Here is a 17,379-nt window from a genome sequence, read left to right as displayed (position 1 = left end):
GAAACAGCCTTTCTACTTCTTTAGAGGTAGAGGTATGGACTACGTACATCTTACCCCCCCAGACCCCACTAGGTGGGAATATACTGGGTTTGTTGTTGTTGTTGTTGGTCTATTTTTTTGTAATATATGGGGGACAACAGAATCTAATTTGCAGTAGGATTTAAGTCTTACAACATAACCAGGCTTGCAGCTAGAGCTGAAGTTTGTTTGAATGGATTGAAACAAGTCGGAATATGTTGCGCAGGACAACTTTCAGCAAGAAAACCATGGAATGGCTAGTGTTTGTACTCCAAGAAGCTTCAAAAGATTCTGGCACACACATGAGGTGGAAGTTAAATGAGCAGTACTATAATTTCTTTTGTTCCAGGAAAACTAACAAGTTTGGGAGAGTTATAAGCATTGTGACAGTACAAGGAAGAAATGGATCCATCATAATTATTCCAGAATTAACATTAAATGCGGGATGGGGAGACGTTGCATTTAATATTGATAATTTCATCAAAGAACAAAACTGCGCTTTTATTTCATACAGTTGCAAGAAGGCAGATCCAAAGATCCCTTACGAAGATTCAGTCGGGACTAGAAAGTGGCAATCAAAGGAGGCATCGAAATCCCTAGTCAGAAACAAAACAACTCTATCTCCAGTCTCTGGTGGTGATGCTAATCAGGAAAATGGTTTGCTCAGAAGATGTATAGTTGGGAACCTCAGCAGGGATGAGGAAGAGAAACCAACTCTCACAGATATCAGGAAGTGAGCGGTGAGTACTTCGAAAAATGCTTTTGGCATCAATGTATACGAAATATAGGGGCACTCTTTTCTCTTTGAGTTTCCCAACAAACAAATGACAGAGCACATTCTTCATGGATAGTGGACGTGGAAGCACCTGAAGATCCATCTCGACTGGTGGATGCGGAAAGTCGGATGTTGTACTCATCGAGAGAATTCAACATGGCTAAGAGAGATAGGCCTTTCTCTTCAGTTGGACAGAAAAAACATTTAAAGCCATCAGAAATCAATGCGGGGGTTGGCTGGAAACTGAGGAGGAGACGTCTTTGAAGAATCATCATATGAAATAGGCAAGACTAAGAGTCAAAGGAGATGGAGGAGAAGATCCAAAAGAGGTAAAGATAGTCAAAAATGGTCTTATGTAACACCCCGCACATTCAGGCTAAAGTTTAAACTATCGTTCCTACGTGTATAGACCCGAACTCATTGATTCTTTGTTAATAAATGTGTGATGATCAATCTTATAGGTTGTGAATACCTTTGAATGTGAATTGATGTCACCAAAATCCCCTAGCTCAGAGACGAGTTGAAAACTTTCCTATCGCTTAAGTTTTAGTGAACGTCTAAACTTAGGTCAAGTTTCATTGATCATAACTTCTTGTATATATTGATTTAGAGATCCTACTATATATCTAATGAAAGGTCTTGAGTCCTCTTTCCAACGCCACTAGTTTTGCATTAATCTAATATCCGAGTAGAAAGTTATGCCTATTTTACTGAGAGGTGTCATTTCAGGCTGAAACACGCAAAAAAGTGCATTTTTAGCGGGGTATTTTTGTACTTTCCCTTCCTAAAAACCTCCCCAACGAAATTATATCATACCCTAAGCATAATAATCCTTATTTTATCAGTTTTCAATATCTCATTCCTCTCAACTCTCAAGAACAAGATGGAAACTAGGGTTCCTTCAAGAGCAAGAATCAAACTCTTTAAGTCCAAGATTTCCAAGAAACAAATCAAGATCCGTGTTCTACTCTTTAATCCAAGTAATCTAAGGTGCGTGGGGTTTTCCTAAAATACATAGGCATGGTGAATTCATTTTGATAATGTTTTAATGTTGAGAAATCATCAATTTGCAAAGGGGTTTTGAAGTTGCATTTACAATTGTGCATTGTGAAATCTTTTTTATGTTTTGGCCTTAAGGCCTTCCCCTAAATTAGATCTGTACTCGTATATTATTATGTATGCATTTTTGAGTTCTAATATTGAATTGAGAGGATGAACAATTAAAATCCCTCTCTTGTTTTAAAGCCTCTTGTTTTCATGTGTTAACAATTATTCAATTGCATATTGAGAATCATGATTCAAATAGTTTTACTACTATTTTAGCCTTGATTTTGGATATGAATTGAAGAGAGGGTGATTCTTGCAAATAAAAATGAAAAGTGACGTTTCAAAGAGATTTCATGGTTTGTTACAAAATACTTGATCACCACATGTTTGTTGAAATGTTTAAATGAGAGAGTCTTTGCATAATTTTACATATGATTGAAATATAGATTCTCTTGAAATTTTTGAATGATATAATGGTCCAAACTTTATGTTTTGAATGAAGAGGTTGTAACATGATATTTTATGGCTCAGAAATATGACTTGCAAGTCTTGGTATGACGATACCAATATAGATAATGTCATGGTAACATAGAACAGAACAAAATGCAGATTTTCACTCAGATTTTCAAATTTTGAACTTAGAATGATGCATGTTTAGAAAAGGCTAAAATTGGGCTTAAAGAGAGTTAGGTGGTTCCCCAAAAAAGGCACGATTTCAGAAAACTCTCTGCCCGAAATCGTGTTTTGCCGATACGGGTTTATTATATTCCCAAAAAGAAACTATACGCTGGCCTAGTGCCCTATGGCATATCAGAATAGAAACTCCAACCCTTGTGGAAAACTTGGGTTGGGGGCTTGGATTCTGAGTTAAGGGCGCATTGCATATAGCCCATAGACTGTTAGACTTGTAGGGTGGACCACCTAGCTCAGAAGTAAAATAAAGAATGGTATTGCATCTAAAGAATTGTTTAAATGATCATTTGAAGTTGCCCATGTGTTTTAAATTATTTTATGCATAACATTTATGAAATTCTCTCACTTATGTTATATATAAAAGTACATTATTTTGGATTGCTCTGCGTACCAGTACATCTATATTGACCCCCTATATTTTAGGATTCTGAGACATAGTCCTGGGTCCCGTTAAGCAGTAGAATGACTTGTCAGAAGTTTGTAGTTGGGAGCCTCCCTTACTTCGAAAGGCCTGGTTATGAATCTTGTCCCAGATTTCAGACAAATGTCCTTTCCAGTTAGTAGAGATTTCGCAGACTAGTGTTAGATGTTGTTGATATTTATGCACTCATTGCAGTATTGAGTAGTTTGAAATGAAAGTTTACCATGGTTCCTTTTTGTTATGTATTTTCGCATTTCATCCTTGTTTATGAATGGTATATATGATTGCAGGTTAGAAGGGCTCTTGAGCCTTCATGGTTCAGGATGCCCGTTATGGCCAAGGACCCGGTTCGGATCGTGACATCTTACCTTTCACATCCCCATCTGATGCGACTCAAAAACCTTGGTAAAAAAACCTTACAGGGTTAAAGACAGTAGTCCGCACAAAGAAGTAAATAGGCACGTAGATGCCTCTGTACAAGCATTTATTTCAAATAATAATATAGCTGGTGAGGGCCCAGTGACAAGTGGGACATGGAACAGATGAGGGGCTTATGTTTTAAAACTGTGATTTTTGTTTGGGCCAAGCGAATAGAGAAGCAATTTTTGAAAAAGGCCCGGTTCTATTTAACAAGGCCCATACGACAAACCCAAGACACTCTAATGGCACGTGCTCAACAATGATTGATTTTTTACTTGTGGAAAAAAAAGAAAACCACAATAATGACTCTTTCTTCAACATCAGCTTAGGAGATCTGGTGATAAAATTATGAGAGAAAGACTGGCCAACCTCTCTAATGAAAAGACCAATTATAGAAGAAGGGGAAGATTATGAAGATGCAGCAGCAAACATTGAAGATGTTGAGACACAATCAGAAAACAATAGATATTAGCAAGACATGCAATTGGTTGATTGCATTGATAATCAGAATTGGAACATAGAAGAGGTTGAACCTCTAAATTCTGAATATGCAGAGGGGGGAAAGTGACAAAGAGATGGACATTTCAATTTGTGTTCATCAAAATTTAATCAAGATAAGAAAGGAGTTATGATACCAAACGGTATCTACAAGAGCACAAAACAGTCCGCAAACTCACAAAAAACAGTCCACACGTACAAGACATCAAACGAGAACAACAAACACACTAACTGCACGTACAAGACATCAAACGAGAACAACAAACACACTAACTAGAAAAATAAGGAGATAGATAACTTGACACAAAGATAACTTATTAGGTAGAAACTAAAGAGTGTATCAAACTCTAAAACCTCTACAAAACAAGTTAACAAGCACCAAGTTCTTACGGGAACACAAGAGGAACACATTTCTCTCAAGCACTCCTATTTTTAGCCGCTTCACAACACAAGTGGAACCTTTCACTTGTGAAATTCAAATGTTTGGTGGTCTACTCTTTTATTGAGAGGAAATATGATGTTCAATATTACAAGTGTTTTCAAGAATGAACTAACTCGGGAACCAATCTAAAGAAACACCTTAAATAGTCTTTACAAAAAAGATGGCAAAAGAACCCCTTTGCCCTTAATGAAGGGGTGGCAGGTGTGAGCTATTTGGGGAAGACTTGGGGTGTATTTTTGATAACCTAAGGTCAGCCCCCACATGTAAATACGTACACTCCCTTGGGCGAGTTCGCAACAAGCTCAACCACGTCCATTTTCATAAACACACCTTGAAGTCTTTGTAGTTCACGAGCTTGACTTTTAGTAAATAGGCTCGAGCTCGTGACACCCATATCATCTTCTCAATCTTGAGAGGAGTTTGACCTCAAAATCATGGTTTCCTCATCTTCAATGGTATCAATTTGTGAGAGATCACACACGTTGAATATGATATGCACTTGGTATTCCGGTGGGAAATCGATCTTGTAAGCATTATCGTTGATTGTTTCAAGAACTTGGAATGGACCGTCACCTCTTGGCAGCAACGTGCCCTTTATTTGGTTGGGAAACCAATCTTTCAGTAGGTATATCCACACCCAATCTCTCGGCTCAAGAACAAGATACCTTCTCCCTTTGTTGACTCATTTGGCCACCTCTTGCTTCTTCTTCTCAAGCAGCAACGTCACTGTCTCATGCAATATTTTCATGGATTCATCCCTCTTTGTTTCCATCTAAGTTAACAAAAACATCACTTGGCAAAGGAGTTAGATCCAAGGGGGTTAAGGGATTGAAGTCGTAGACACATTCAAAAGGCGTGATGCCCGTACTCAAATGGATCACCCGATTGTAAGAAAATTCTATGAGAGGTAGGTAATCTTCCCAAGATGTCAACTTACCTTTAACCATGGAACATAGCATGGAACCCAAGGTTCAATTTACTACTTCCGTTTGGCCATCGGTTTGTAGGTGGCAAGACATAGAAAATAATAATTTAGTTCCGAGCCTACACCACATTGACTTCCAAAAGTGGCTAAGGAACTTAGAATTCCTATCACTTATAATGGTCCTTGGGATACCGTGTAACTTAACAGCATTTTCAATAAACAAAGAAGCTACACTAGCCGCATCTTCACTATTTTTGCAAGGAATAAAGTGTGCCATTTTGGAGAAACGATCAACGACAACAAAGATGATATCCCTACCCCTTTGAGTTCATGGCAGCCCCAACACAAAATCCATAGAAATATTAAGCCACGGGTGTGATGGAGTGGGAAGCGGGGTGTATAACCTGTGAGGAAGGATCCTAGACTTAGCACTCCTACAATCTATGTATTAGCCGCAAATTTTGACAACATCTTTGCACATCCTTGGCCAATAGAATTGCTCCTCCAATATTCTGAGAGTCTTATCAATTCCAAAGTGACCCATGAGACTGCCATCGTGTGCCTCCCTCACAAACAAATCTTTTCAAGAGCTAGAAGGTACACATAACCATCTCCCCCAAAACAAAAACCCATCAAACACGACATAATGACTAGAATCTGAGGGCCTCCTTTACATACACACGGCTTTACTTTCCCTAAAGATAGGAGCGAATTAAGGGTCCTGGGGATACAAAGTCATGAGGCTCTCAAACCCTATTAGCTTGGACAACAAAGTGGACACAAGAACATGCTTTCTAGATAATGCATCGGCAACCAAATTATCCTTCCCCTTTTTGTATTGAATCACATAGGGAAAGTATTCAAGAAATTCAATCCATTTGGCATTCCATTTGTTAAGTTTATCTTGTGCCCGAAGGTTCTTCTAGGATTCATGATCCATTCGGATTATGAATTCCTTGGGCCAAATATAGTGTTGCCAATTGCCTAATGCTCTAACCAAGGTATACACCTCCAAATAATACATAGAGTAGTTTAGAGTTGCTCCTTAGAGATTTTCACTAAAGTAAGCAATGGGCTTTAAATCTTGCATCAAAACAGCCCCTATGCCTACTTTAATAGCATCACACTCAACTTTGAATGTCTTATCAAAGTTAGGCAATTGCAACAATGGTACCAAAATGAGCATATCTTTCAAGGTCCTAAAGGCCTTAGATTGCTCTTCACCCCACTTGAAAGGTTGGTCCTTCCAGATGATTTTGGTCAAGGGGGAAGCAAGGGTACTAAATCCTTTGACAAACCTCCTATAAAAACTTGCCAACCTATGGAAGCTCCAAACTTCCCCCATGGTTTTTGGGGTTGGCCAATCTTTAATGGCGGTTATCTTGGATTCGTCTACCTCCACTCCCCTCGATATTACAACAAATCCTAAAAACACAACTTTATCAACACCAAAGGAGCATTTTTCAATATTAGCATTCAACTTTTCTTTCTGAAGAAAATTAAACACACTCCTTAGATGTAAAATATGTTCATTAAGGGACTTACTATAAATTGAAACATCATCAAAGTACACAACCACAAACTTTCCAATAAACGGCTTCATCACATGATTCATTAGCCGCATAAAGGTACTAGGAGCATTGGTAAGACCGAATGGCATGACCATCCACTCATATAGACCAAACATAGTCTTGAATGCGGTCATCCATTCATCACCCAGTTGTATACGAATTTTATGATATCCACTCCTAAGATCAACCTTAGAAAACACACAAGATCCATTGAGTTCATCAAGCATATCATCTAGCCGAGGAATAGGATGACGATACTTTACCGTAATTTTATTTATGGATCGGCAGCCCATGCACATTCTCTATGTCCCATACTTCTTCGGCATAAGCAACACCAGGATCACGTATGGACTCATGCTTTACTTGATGTATCCTTTATTGAGGAGGTCCTTAACTTGCCGTTGGAGTTCCTTTGTATCTGTGGGGTTGCTCCTATAAGCTGGCTTGTTTGGTAATTGCGACGTTATAACAAAGTTAATTTGGTGCTCAATTCCTCAAAGTGGATGAAGTCCTTGTGGCAACTCACTTACAAATACATCATCAAATTCCTGCAAAACATTAGAAATAAAAAAACAGGATAGGGGAAGTGGGCGGGTTAGAATTTAAAACATTAGCCAAAAGTAGCATAGGAGTAGTATTATCATACTCTTTGAAGAGGTCGCCCTTTCAATCCTACATTACCATCGAATCCCTACACCTCAATGCCAAAACTCCCTTCTCACTCTCACCCTTCCTCATCTCGAGTTCCTCCTCCTTACCCATGGGTTTCTTCTCCCTTTTTCCCTTTCCTTGCAAACTCTTCATTTGTCGATATGCCTCGCACACTTGTGATGGTGATAATGGTCGGAGGCTATACTTCTGACCCTTGAACTCAAAGAAATATTATTTGGTTCAGCCATCATTCTTGGTTGACCTATCATATTGCCATGGCCGACCCAACAAAAGATTACAAGCTTGCATAGGAATGATGTCGCAAAGTACCTCATCCTCATAATTTCCAATTTTGAACTGAATCACCAATTGATGGTCCACCTTTAATTCTCCACAATCATTCAACCATTGGAGTCTATACGGACTCTCATGTGGATTATTCGGCAATTTCAAGTGATCCACCATCGAGGCACTAGCTACATTAGCACAACTTCCGCTATTAATAATCAAGGAGCACACACTCCCCTTAATGAGGCACTTAGTGTGAAAGAGGTTTTTCCGTTGGCTAGGATCATCCAATGCTTTGCTAATCATAACTCTCCGTACCACATAATTAGGTACTTCAAGTTCACCTTCTTGAGGACAAACCTCCTCTTTATCATAATCACTAGGCCTCTCGGCCTTCCCTCTCTCTCTATCTTGAGATACTTTCTCATTTTCAACCATTTCAAGTCCCAATTCTTCTCCCAATAAATACAATTTCCCTTTACTCTATCATATTTCTCCAATTAGGACACTCATTAGCCTTGTGTCCCCATCCATGGCATTTGAAGCATTGGAATCCCTTGACATTGGAAGAAATATTCGGTTTGCCCTCAAACCGTAGAGGAGGTGGTTGAGCACTCTTGCTCATGGGTGGAGGGGTATTGACTGGTTGTTGCTTGAATTTGTTCCACCCTAAAGACGATGGAACCACTTCTTTCCCATTGTTCCAACCCGAGGACCCTTGGTAGGCATTGATTTTGTATGCCGACCTTTCCGTGTTCTCTCATTCAATCTCTAAAGCCACTTTAAAAATCCCTTCAATAGTTTCAAACTTATGAAGTGTCATGTACGTAGAGATTTCCTTGTTTAGGCCGACCTTGATCAGATGATGTCGCTACTCACTTGCTCTCCTCCATGATCAGTTTTCAAGATAAGTTTTTGAAACTCATCACAGTAGGCTGCCACACTTTTGTTTCCTTGCTTCAAGTTGTACAATTTTGCAAGAAGTTCATGTTGATATCTTTCTGGAAGGTACCTTTGCCTCATAAGATACCTTAACCAAAACCAAGGAGGGGATTTCCCCTCAATGAATACATTACCAAAATGTTTGACATACTCCCACCACGTGGTATCATATCCCTCAACATGAGCAATGGCATAGCAGCTCTTCTTCTCGTCCGTGAGATCATTCACTTGAAAGACTCTCTACTATGTGGATTCCCATGCGAGAAACTCTTCCGAATCACTTGCTCCCTTAAAGATTGGGAGCACCATTTTTATGGTGTTGAGGCCAACATTCCTTTCCTGAGCACCTTGGCTGCCTCTACCTTCAAGCCCTTAGTTCTCCGTATTCTCTACCCTTCTACCTCTCGTCCTATCTTCCATCAAATAAGAATCATCGTACATTCCATACCCTCCTCTTCGGTTCTCCCTCACAAATCCCTCTTCTCACATTGGTGGGTTTTGGACATTTGGAATTTGGTATGGCAAATTGGCATTTAGTGGTGTAGGTCTTTGGATTGGTTGATTTTGGTTTGGAGAAATTGGATATAAGGGTGGAATTTGGGTTCCAAATCCATCATATGGGACTTGGGGATGTGGAGAATGGCTAGGTCCTTCAACGCTTCGGCCTTGTGAATAATAGTTGGCTTGAGGTATGGCATTTGGTAGGTACATTCTTTGGTGTGTGTCTTTGGGGGTAATGGTTGGGGATGTGTTTTGGGGAGTTGAGGGTCGAGAACACCATTGACTATCTACCCTTTCCATTCGCCACTAATAGAGGCCACTTCTACTCCCAACTTCTCAACCGTAGCATTCACTCTAGCCACATCCCGAGATAAGGACTCAAGACTAGATACAAGGGAATTCATAACATTATGATCCACATTTTGTGCATTGGACGTTTTAGGTTCCATGTGTGGTGGTTCCATTTGTAAATGTACCTACAAAACGAGCAAACGTTAGCTGAAAATACTCTCACACACTCTTTTTATTCGGCTTACCCACTTGGCCCTTCAAATGTTGTAAGCCGGCTATCAATCCTTGAGTACTTAGGAATACGTCTACTCTTGAGTTAGAATGGATTTCAGTTTTCAAGAATCAAGGAAGTTTCGTACGCACTTGAACCAAGAACAACTACGAATTGTAAAAGAGCAAAGCACCACAAAGAACGTTGACACGAAAGACGTTCTCGATAACTAGTTCACAACTTAGTAGGTTGTTATTTAGTTGTCAACTAGTATAGGAGACAAATAGAAAGAAACTAGTAGAGACAATTAAAGAAACTTAGAAGGTCCTATGACTTAAGTTTTGTTGTTGATGTGGCCCACACTTTTTATTTTTGTCCGTTAGTGTTGTTGTTTTGTTGAAGTTTGATGTTGTCCAACTTGAATGATTCAATTTTGCTGATTTGGTGAGGCTTTTTTGATTTTTGGAGTGAAAAGGAAAGACTTGGAACTCTCTTTCCAAAGGTAAAGGTGTCAATCAACTTTCCACCAACTTGCACCAAAATGGCAAAACACCTTTTTGGCTTTGGTTTGTTCCTTTCCTGTTTTGATTCTTTTTAAAAAAAGGTTTGACCTTTTGGTAAGTAAGCTTTTTTTGAGGTACCTTGTCTATTTTCCTCTTTGTTGTTGGCTTGAAACTACTTCCAAGACAAACACAAGACTTTCACCTCTCTCTTCCTCTTTCAAATCAAACGCACCTTTTGTTGAACATTCACCCCAAGAACATCATCAGCAACAATAAGAACACTTTAGAACAACAACAATATTCAAGCTGTCTAACCTTCAACAACACTAAAAAAGGCTAAATTCTTGGACCTTAGAATCAAGTGTGCTAGGTAAACAACAAAATAACACACAAAACTACTAAGACAAGCAAAATAACACCTAAATCTAGACACTTCTCGGCCAACACAAGTCACCAGATAACACCCACTTTTTTTTTTCCAACTAGAAGAGCCCAAGATTGGTGGTGTAAGAACATGACCAGCCTTCGCTCTGATACCAAATGATACCAAACGGTATTTACAAGATCACAAAACAGTCCACAAACTCACAAAGAACAGTCCACGCGTACAAGACATCAAACAAGAACAACAAACACACTAACTTGAAAAATAAGGAGATAAATAACTTGACACAAAGAAAACTTATTAGGTAGAAACTAAAGAGTGTATCAAACTCTAAAACCTCTACAAAATAAGTTAAGAAGCACCAAGTTCTTACCGGAACACAAGAGGAACACGGTTCTCTCAAGCACTCCTTTTTTTAGCCGTTTCACAACACAAGTGGAACCTTTCACTTGTGAAATTCAAATATTTGGTAGTCTACTCTCTTCTTGAGAGGATATATGATGTTCAATATTACCAGTTTTTCAAGAATTAACTAACTCAGGAACCAATCTAAAGAAACACCTTAAATAGTCTTTACAGAAAGGATGGCAAAAGGACCCCTTTTCCCTTAATGAAGGGGAGGCGGGTGTGGGCTGTTTGGGGCAGCCTTGGGGTGTATTTTTGAGAACCTAAGGTCAGCCCCCACATGTCAACACTTACACTCCCTTGGGCGAGTTCGTAACAAGCTCAACCACATCCATTTTCATAAACACGCCTAGTCTTTGTAGTTCACGAGCTTGACTTCTAGTAAATGGTCTCAAGCTTGTGATACCCGTATCAAGTTAGGGGTAGAATTCCTGTATTGTAGAAAGGAAGCGTTAGCCCTATTCAAGATGATTGTTAGCAAACAACAAGTGATCATGAAAGAACCATTGACAAGAATCATGAAAACTCCAAAAATTAAAGGTTCACAGGAGCTAAAAGGACTAGCCATTGACATTAAGTTCCAAAGTACAGGGGTAAGAACTAATGGAAATTCTATTGTACTATGTTGGAGATCATAATAATTTCTTGGAATGTGAGGGGGTTAAATTGTAGAGATAAAAAGAGGGTAATAAATATTTTAATTCAAAAGTGAAAGAAGATGTCATTTGACTCTAGAAAACTAAATTGGAGGGAGATATAGGGGATTTAGTTCATCAGACATGGGAAATAGGGGGGTTATATATAGATAGCTGGAGTCAAGTGGTACTAGGGGTGGTGTATTGATATTATGGGATAGCAAGGTTTGGGAAGGGGAAATTATGGAAATTGACTCTTATGCTTTGACGTGTAGCTTCAAGTCCAAGACCAATGATTTTGGTTGGCACATGAAAGGGGTTTATGCACCAACCTACAATAGGAAAGACAAGAAGCACAGTGGGAAATAAGAGCTAGTAGGGGTCTATTCACAAGGCCATGGGTAGTTAGGGGAGATTTCAATATAGTCATATATGCTTTTGGATACATGACTAAGTTCTCTGATTTTATTGAGGATATGGAGTTGATTGATCCAAAATTGCATGGGAGAAATTATACCTGGACCAGAGGGAACAATCTGAAAACCTCCTCCAGAATTGACAGGATTTTATACTTTGACGAGTGGGGAGAAAATTTTTAAAATGTCAATCAAGAGATTCTCGCCTGTAGTTCGAGTGGCAGTTGAGAGTATACAAAATCCTATTTCAATTTTAAAGCATTGTGGCTGGAAACTAAAGGCCTCAATGACAAAGTAAAGGTTTGGTGCGGCTCTTTTGAAATAGTAGGCAAGCCTGACTTTATCCTTGCAACAAAATTAAAAGCTCTGAAGACCAAGTTGAAAGAATGGAGTTCAAGTAATTTTGGGAGCTTAGAGAAAAAAAAATATTTAATCCTGAGCTAGATTGCAGTTATCGATAGTATTCAACAGACCAGATCCTTAGGCCATCCAAAGAGCTGATCTATACATGAAATTTGAGGATTTTTCGAAAAGAAGAGATAGAACAAAGGCAAATGTCAAGAACATTGTAGATCAAACAGGGAGATAAAAATACAAAGTTTTTCCATATACTTGCCAATGCTCACAAGAGGAATAATCATATTGATCAGCTGCTAGTGGAAGGAGAAGTAATTAAGGAGGCAAAGACTATCAAAAAAGAGATCATATCCTTCCTTCAGAAACTTTATTCTGAAACTGAGAAGTGGAAACCCTTGTATAACACAAACCAATGTCCCAGTATCAATATAGAAGACCAACAGGAACTGCAAAGACCTTTCAAGGAAAAAAAAGTTTTGGAAGGGCTTAAGTCATGTGCAGTAGATAAAGCTCTCCAGACCCAAATGGATACACTATGGGATTCTTTGTCCAATATTGGGAGGTCCTAAAGGGTGATGTGATGGCTACAATACAGAACTTTCATTCTTAGGAAGTTTTTGAGAAGAGTTTCAGTGCAACTTATATGGCCCTAATTCCTTCAAAAAATGGGGCAAAGGAATTAAGAGACTTCAGACCTATCACCTTAATGGAGAGCATATACACGATAATATCCAAGATTCTCACAGAAAGCTGAAGAAAATGATGCATAAACTAGTGGATACACAATGATAACATTTTCCAGAGGCATACAGGTTACTGATGCAGTTTTGATTGCTAATGAATGTATAGATTCCAGACATAAAGATAAGACTCAAGGGATCATATGAAAATTGGATATTGAAAAGGTATATGACCATGTAACTAGAAATTTTTACTTGGAATTCTGCAGAGATGAGGTTTGGTGGGAAGTCAATTAGGTAGATGATATTTTGTATTCACACTGTCAGATTCTCGATGTTGATAAATGGTTCACCTGAAGGTTTTTACCTTCACAAAGAGGTTTGAGATAAGGTGATCCATTGTCACCTTTTATTTTTATTCTGTTAATAGAGGGACTTAACAATATGGTGAAGATTGCGCACCACAATGGGTGGATAAGGGCTTCAATGTAGCAAAGGGACAAAATGAGGAAGTGTAAATAATGCACCTTCAATATGCATACGATACTCTCATTTTTTGTGATACAGAGGAGAGCCAGTTGAAGTATTTGAGGACTATCCTTATTCTGTTTGAGGCCACTTCAGGTCTCTACATTAATCGGAAAAAAACAACCATATTTTTCCAATCAATGAGGTGACAAGGATTCAAATTTTGGTTGATACTTGGGCAGTGAGATAGATAAGATCCCAACAGTTCCCTTAGGTATGCCCTTAGGATCAAAAAGTAAATCCAAGATGATTTGGAATGTTGTTCTGGAAAGATGTGAAAGGAGATTAACTAGATGGAAAACTCATTACTTATCAATGGGAGGAAGATTTGTGTTGATCAACTCTGTCTTAGATGCTATACCTACCTATTTGATGTCATTATTTTCTCTTCCTAACAATATGGAAGAAATAATTAATTCTCTTAGAAGAAACTTTTTGTGGCACGGCAACAAGGAGAAAAAAGGTTACCATTTGGTCAAATGGAAAACCTTATTGTTCGACAAGAATCATTGAGGTTTGGGTTTCAGAATTCTGAGAAAGCAAATCAGAAGTCTTTTAATGAAATGGCTTTGCAGACTACCCAAGGAAAAACAAACTTCATGGGGCACTGTGATTACAACAAAGTATGAAAATGATGGGTTTTGGAAGACTAAAGAAGTGAACACTTATGGAACCAACTTGTGGAGATAAATTAGGATCTTATGGCGTGGATTCTCTAAAAGAATTGATTTTAATGTGAAAGATGGCAAGAGGATTCTATTCAGGGAGGAAAACCGGTTAGGGAGTGGTACTCTAAAGGCAATGTTTCCTAACATTTTCTTACTAAACCAGCAGCAAGGATCTACTCTAAATGAAGTATGGTCTAATCAAGGTGGTAACTTAAACCTAAAGCAGACTGATGCAAGACTAGGAAATTGAAAGATGGGCCAGCATTTACGGCACGTTAGACCAGTACAAAAGCTACATGTAGGGAAAAACACCTTACGATGGAAATGTCACAGTAAGGGCATTTTCACTGTAAGTTCTGCATACAAGGACATGAACTAGATGGGTTCTCAGATTAATTTTATACCCAGGAAACTTATATGGAAAACCAAAATTCCACACAAAGTAGTTATTTTTACTTGGCTGGTTGTGAAAGAAGCTGCTTTATCACAAGAGAACCTACAGAAGAGGGGCATACATTTGTGCTCCCGATTTTTATTTTTTTTGTGAAAAAAACGCAGAGACAATTAACCATCTTTTCTTTCATTGTAAAGCGGTGAGCCAGCAGGCATTAGATGGACCATGCCAGGAAGAACAGACGAGGCATTATTAAGATAGAATACCAAGGGGGAAGGCAGCACCAACAAAACCAGATGGAGAATTGTCCCAGCAGTAATATGGTGGACAGTATGGGAGGAGAGAAATTCTAGGAGCTTTGAAGACAACAGTAGCTCTATACAAAAGTTAAAAATGAATTACATTATAAGTATTTGCTATTAGTGTAGTTCAGAGTATATAGATGATCCAATTTCTATAGTAGACATCTTAGGATACTTGTAAGAAGAGATAGGATCTAGAGGAAGTGTATGTTTTTACTCTTTTGACTGTTGGATCATTGATGTAAATTTTGGCTTCCTGCATGTGCTGGTGATTTACACACAAAATCTATTGCCTTCTAAAAAAAGCAAGGATAAAATGTTCTCAGTTAAGAATAGCTAAAATTTGTTGCTAGACCTTAGGGTCAGGGAACCTAATTGAACCCTGAACCCTAAGATTATTATTAAAACTATAGCTCACGTTGAAGCTGTCTGTTTTGGATGGATTATCACTTGGGAGGCTTTGTTTAACTCAGAATAATCCATAGAAGAGAGGTTCTGCGCCTGTGTGAAGAAGATCTGTTCTTGGAACATTTGTTCTTGCGTTGCAATCTCCAAGAACACTGAGAGTTGCTTCTTAATGCGACTGGTGTTTCAGGTTAAGTTGTGCGAACTCTTCATTTTTTATGCCGCACCAGTGTCGGATTCTTCAAAAATACACTAATTTTGACGAATCCGATACGCACCCATAGACATTTTTGACGAGTCTGAGCAACATAGGTTTTAGGGATAATGCCTCTAAAGATATCAAGAGGTTTTCTGGAAAGCTAGCTAAGTCAAAGGATGTCTAAAAGCTTGAAGCAGATTTGGAGAACAATTTTCATGTGCATTTTCTGGACTAAATGGCTGGAAAGAACAAGGGTTGATTTGAAGGAAAAAGGATGCATATTTCTAGAATTAAAATACTTGTTTGCATAATTTATATTTTTGGCGTAACAGTAATATATTAGATAGTCTAGGGATGTTGTTGTTTCATGTACTTTTCTGTAGCAACAAGGTACTAAGTTAATAAAACTGGTCCTCATCAAAAAAAGTGTACAGTTGTTCGAATTTGAGTGCAGATCTGGAGGTTGGATTCATCATCAAATAAATATTAGGATTCCAGACTACAGGGGTGCTGGTATACCGCCAATTACTGTCACATATATATGTATAATATATTTCTATTTTTAAAGTTATTGGACTAAAACTAATACAATTTAATTCTTTATAAACACCTAATATTCTACTCACAAGATATCTTTTGTAATAAAGAAGTGCTCGGATGCTTTATCTACTTATATATATATGATATAAACCCAAGAAATAAACAAACTACCCAATTATTTTTATTTTTTCTTGATCATAGATGTAGTCAAAACACTCCAAGTAAGTTGAAAAAATCTGGTGTGGATCCCGCAACCACTACCAGATAATGCCGGATCAACATTGGTTTAGAGGGGATTTTGAAGGTCCAAGCAACATAGGTTCCGCCTCAGAATTCTCAAATCTTGACTGCATACAACTTTTCTCCTTATATCTCCACGCTTTAGGCATTGCTGTATGTGACCCTATGACTTCTTCTAGTTAAGATGAATTATACTTACTTTACCATATTACCATTGCTTTTAAATGTGATAAACCGCATGTGATCCTTCGTTCGGAAGGTGTTAGCTAAAACTAAACCATGCTATATAAGCACACGATATCAGATTGAATTCATGCCAAATGAGTTAAAACTGAAATAAACTTGCTTCCATAATATGATTTAGATGTTAGAAGTTCATTTTAAATTCACTTCATAATCCAAATTGCCTAATACTAGAAAACACTAGTATTTAGGCCAAATTTCATTTTTTGGGAACTTTCAAAAGTGAAATATGTTTCCCAAATATTATGGTCAAACACATGGTGAAACTTCATCCAAATCTTCACATCTATGTCCAAAAGCTAGCTAAGGAAATGGCTAAAATACATGATTGGGGAAAAGGGAAAAAGCGAGGAGCTAAAGAGATAGTAAGGCTTGTTTAATGTTAAGAAAAGTAAGAGCATGTGTTTGACGTAAGAAGTGTACTCAGACACCAAAACAAAATCAGCAAGTTTTTAATGAGTCAATGCACTAGACTCATAATAAAACCAACTCAATTACCATCATAAGTAAAACCTCATGTTACCCACGGTCTCAATCTTCTTCAACACCGAAACCCCTTTGTCCATATCATAATCATATACAGAAGGTGGGGTTCTCATTGAGCTATAAGAAAACCTGAGTACACCGGATTCAAATTCTGATTCTAACGGATCCACTGAGTAGACAGGATCGACAAAATAAACAGCACGACCACCTTGAAGTCTTTCTAGTGGCTCTCCAACAGCAGGAAGACGATATACAGTTATTCTGGGTAGACCATTTTCACGTTCATGAACAGCAAGATG

At 38.3% G+C, this 17,379-nt stretch overlaps 1 pseudogene; it reads right to left on the bottom strand.

The window, feature by feature from the left end:
- The window catches only part of LOC107848689, a 238,589-nt pseudogene that overhangs the window by 127,872 nt on the left and 93,338 nt on the right, over positions 1 to 17,379 (bottom strand).

The sequence above is a fragment of the Capsicum annuum genome, chromosome 9 (genome assembly GCF_002878395.1).
Source record: "Capsicum annuum cultivar UCD-10X-F1 chromosome 9, UCD10Xv1.1, whole genome shotgun sequence".
NCBI lineage: Eukaryota > Viridiplantae > Streptophyta > Magnoliopsida > Solanales > Solanaceae > Capsicum > Capsicum annuum.
Note: the sequence above shows the minus strand (reverse complement) of the source record. Positions and strands in the feature narration are given on the sequence as shown.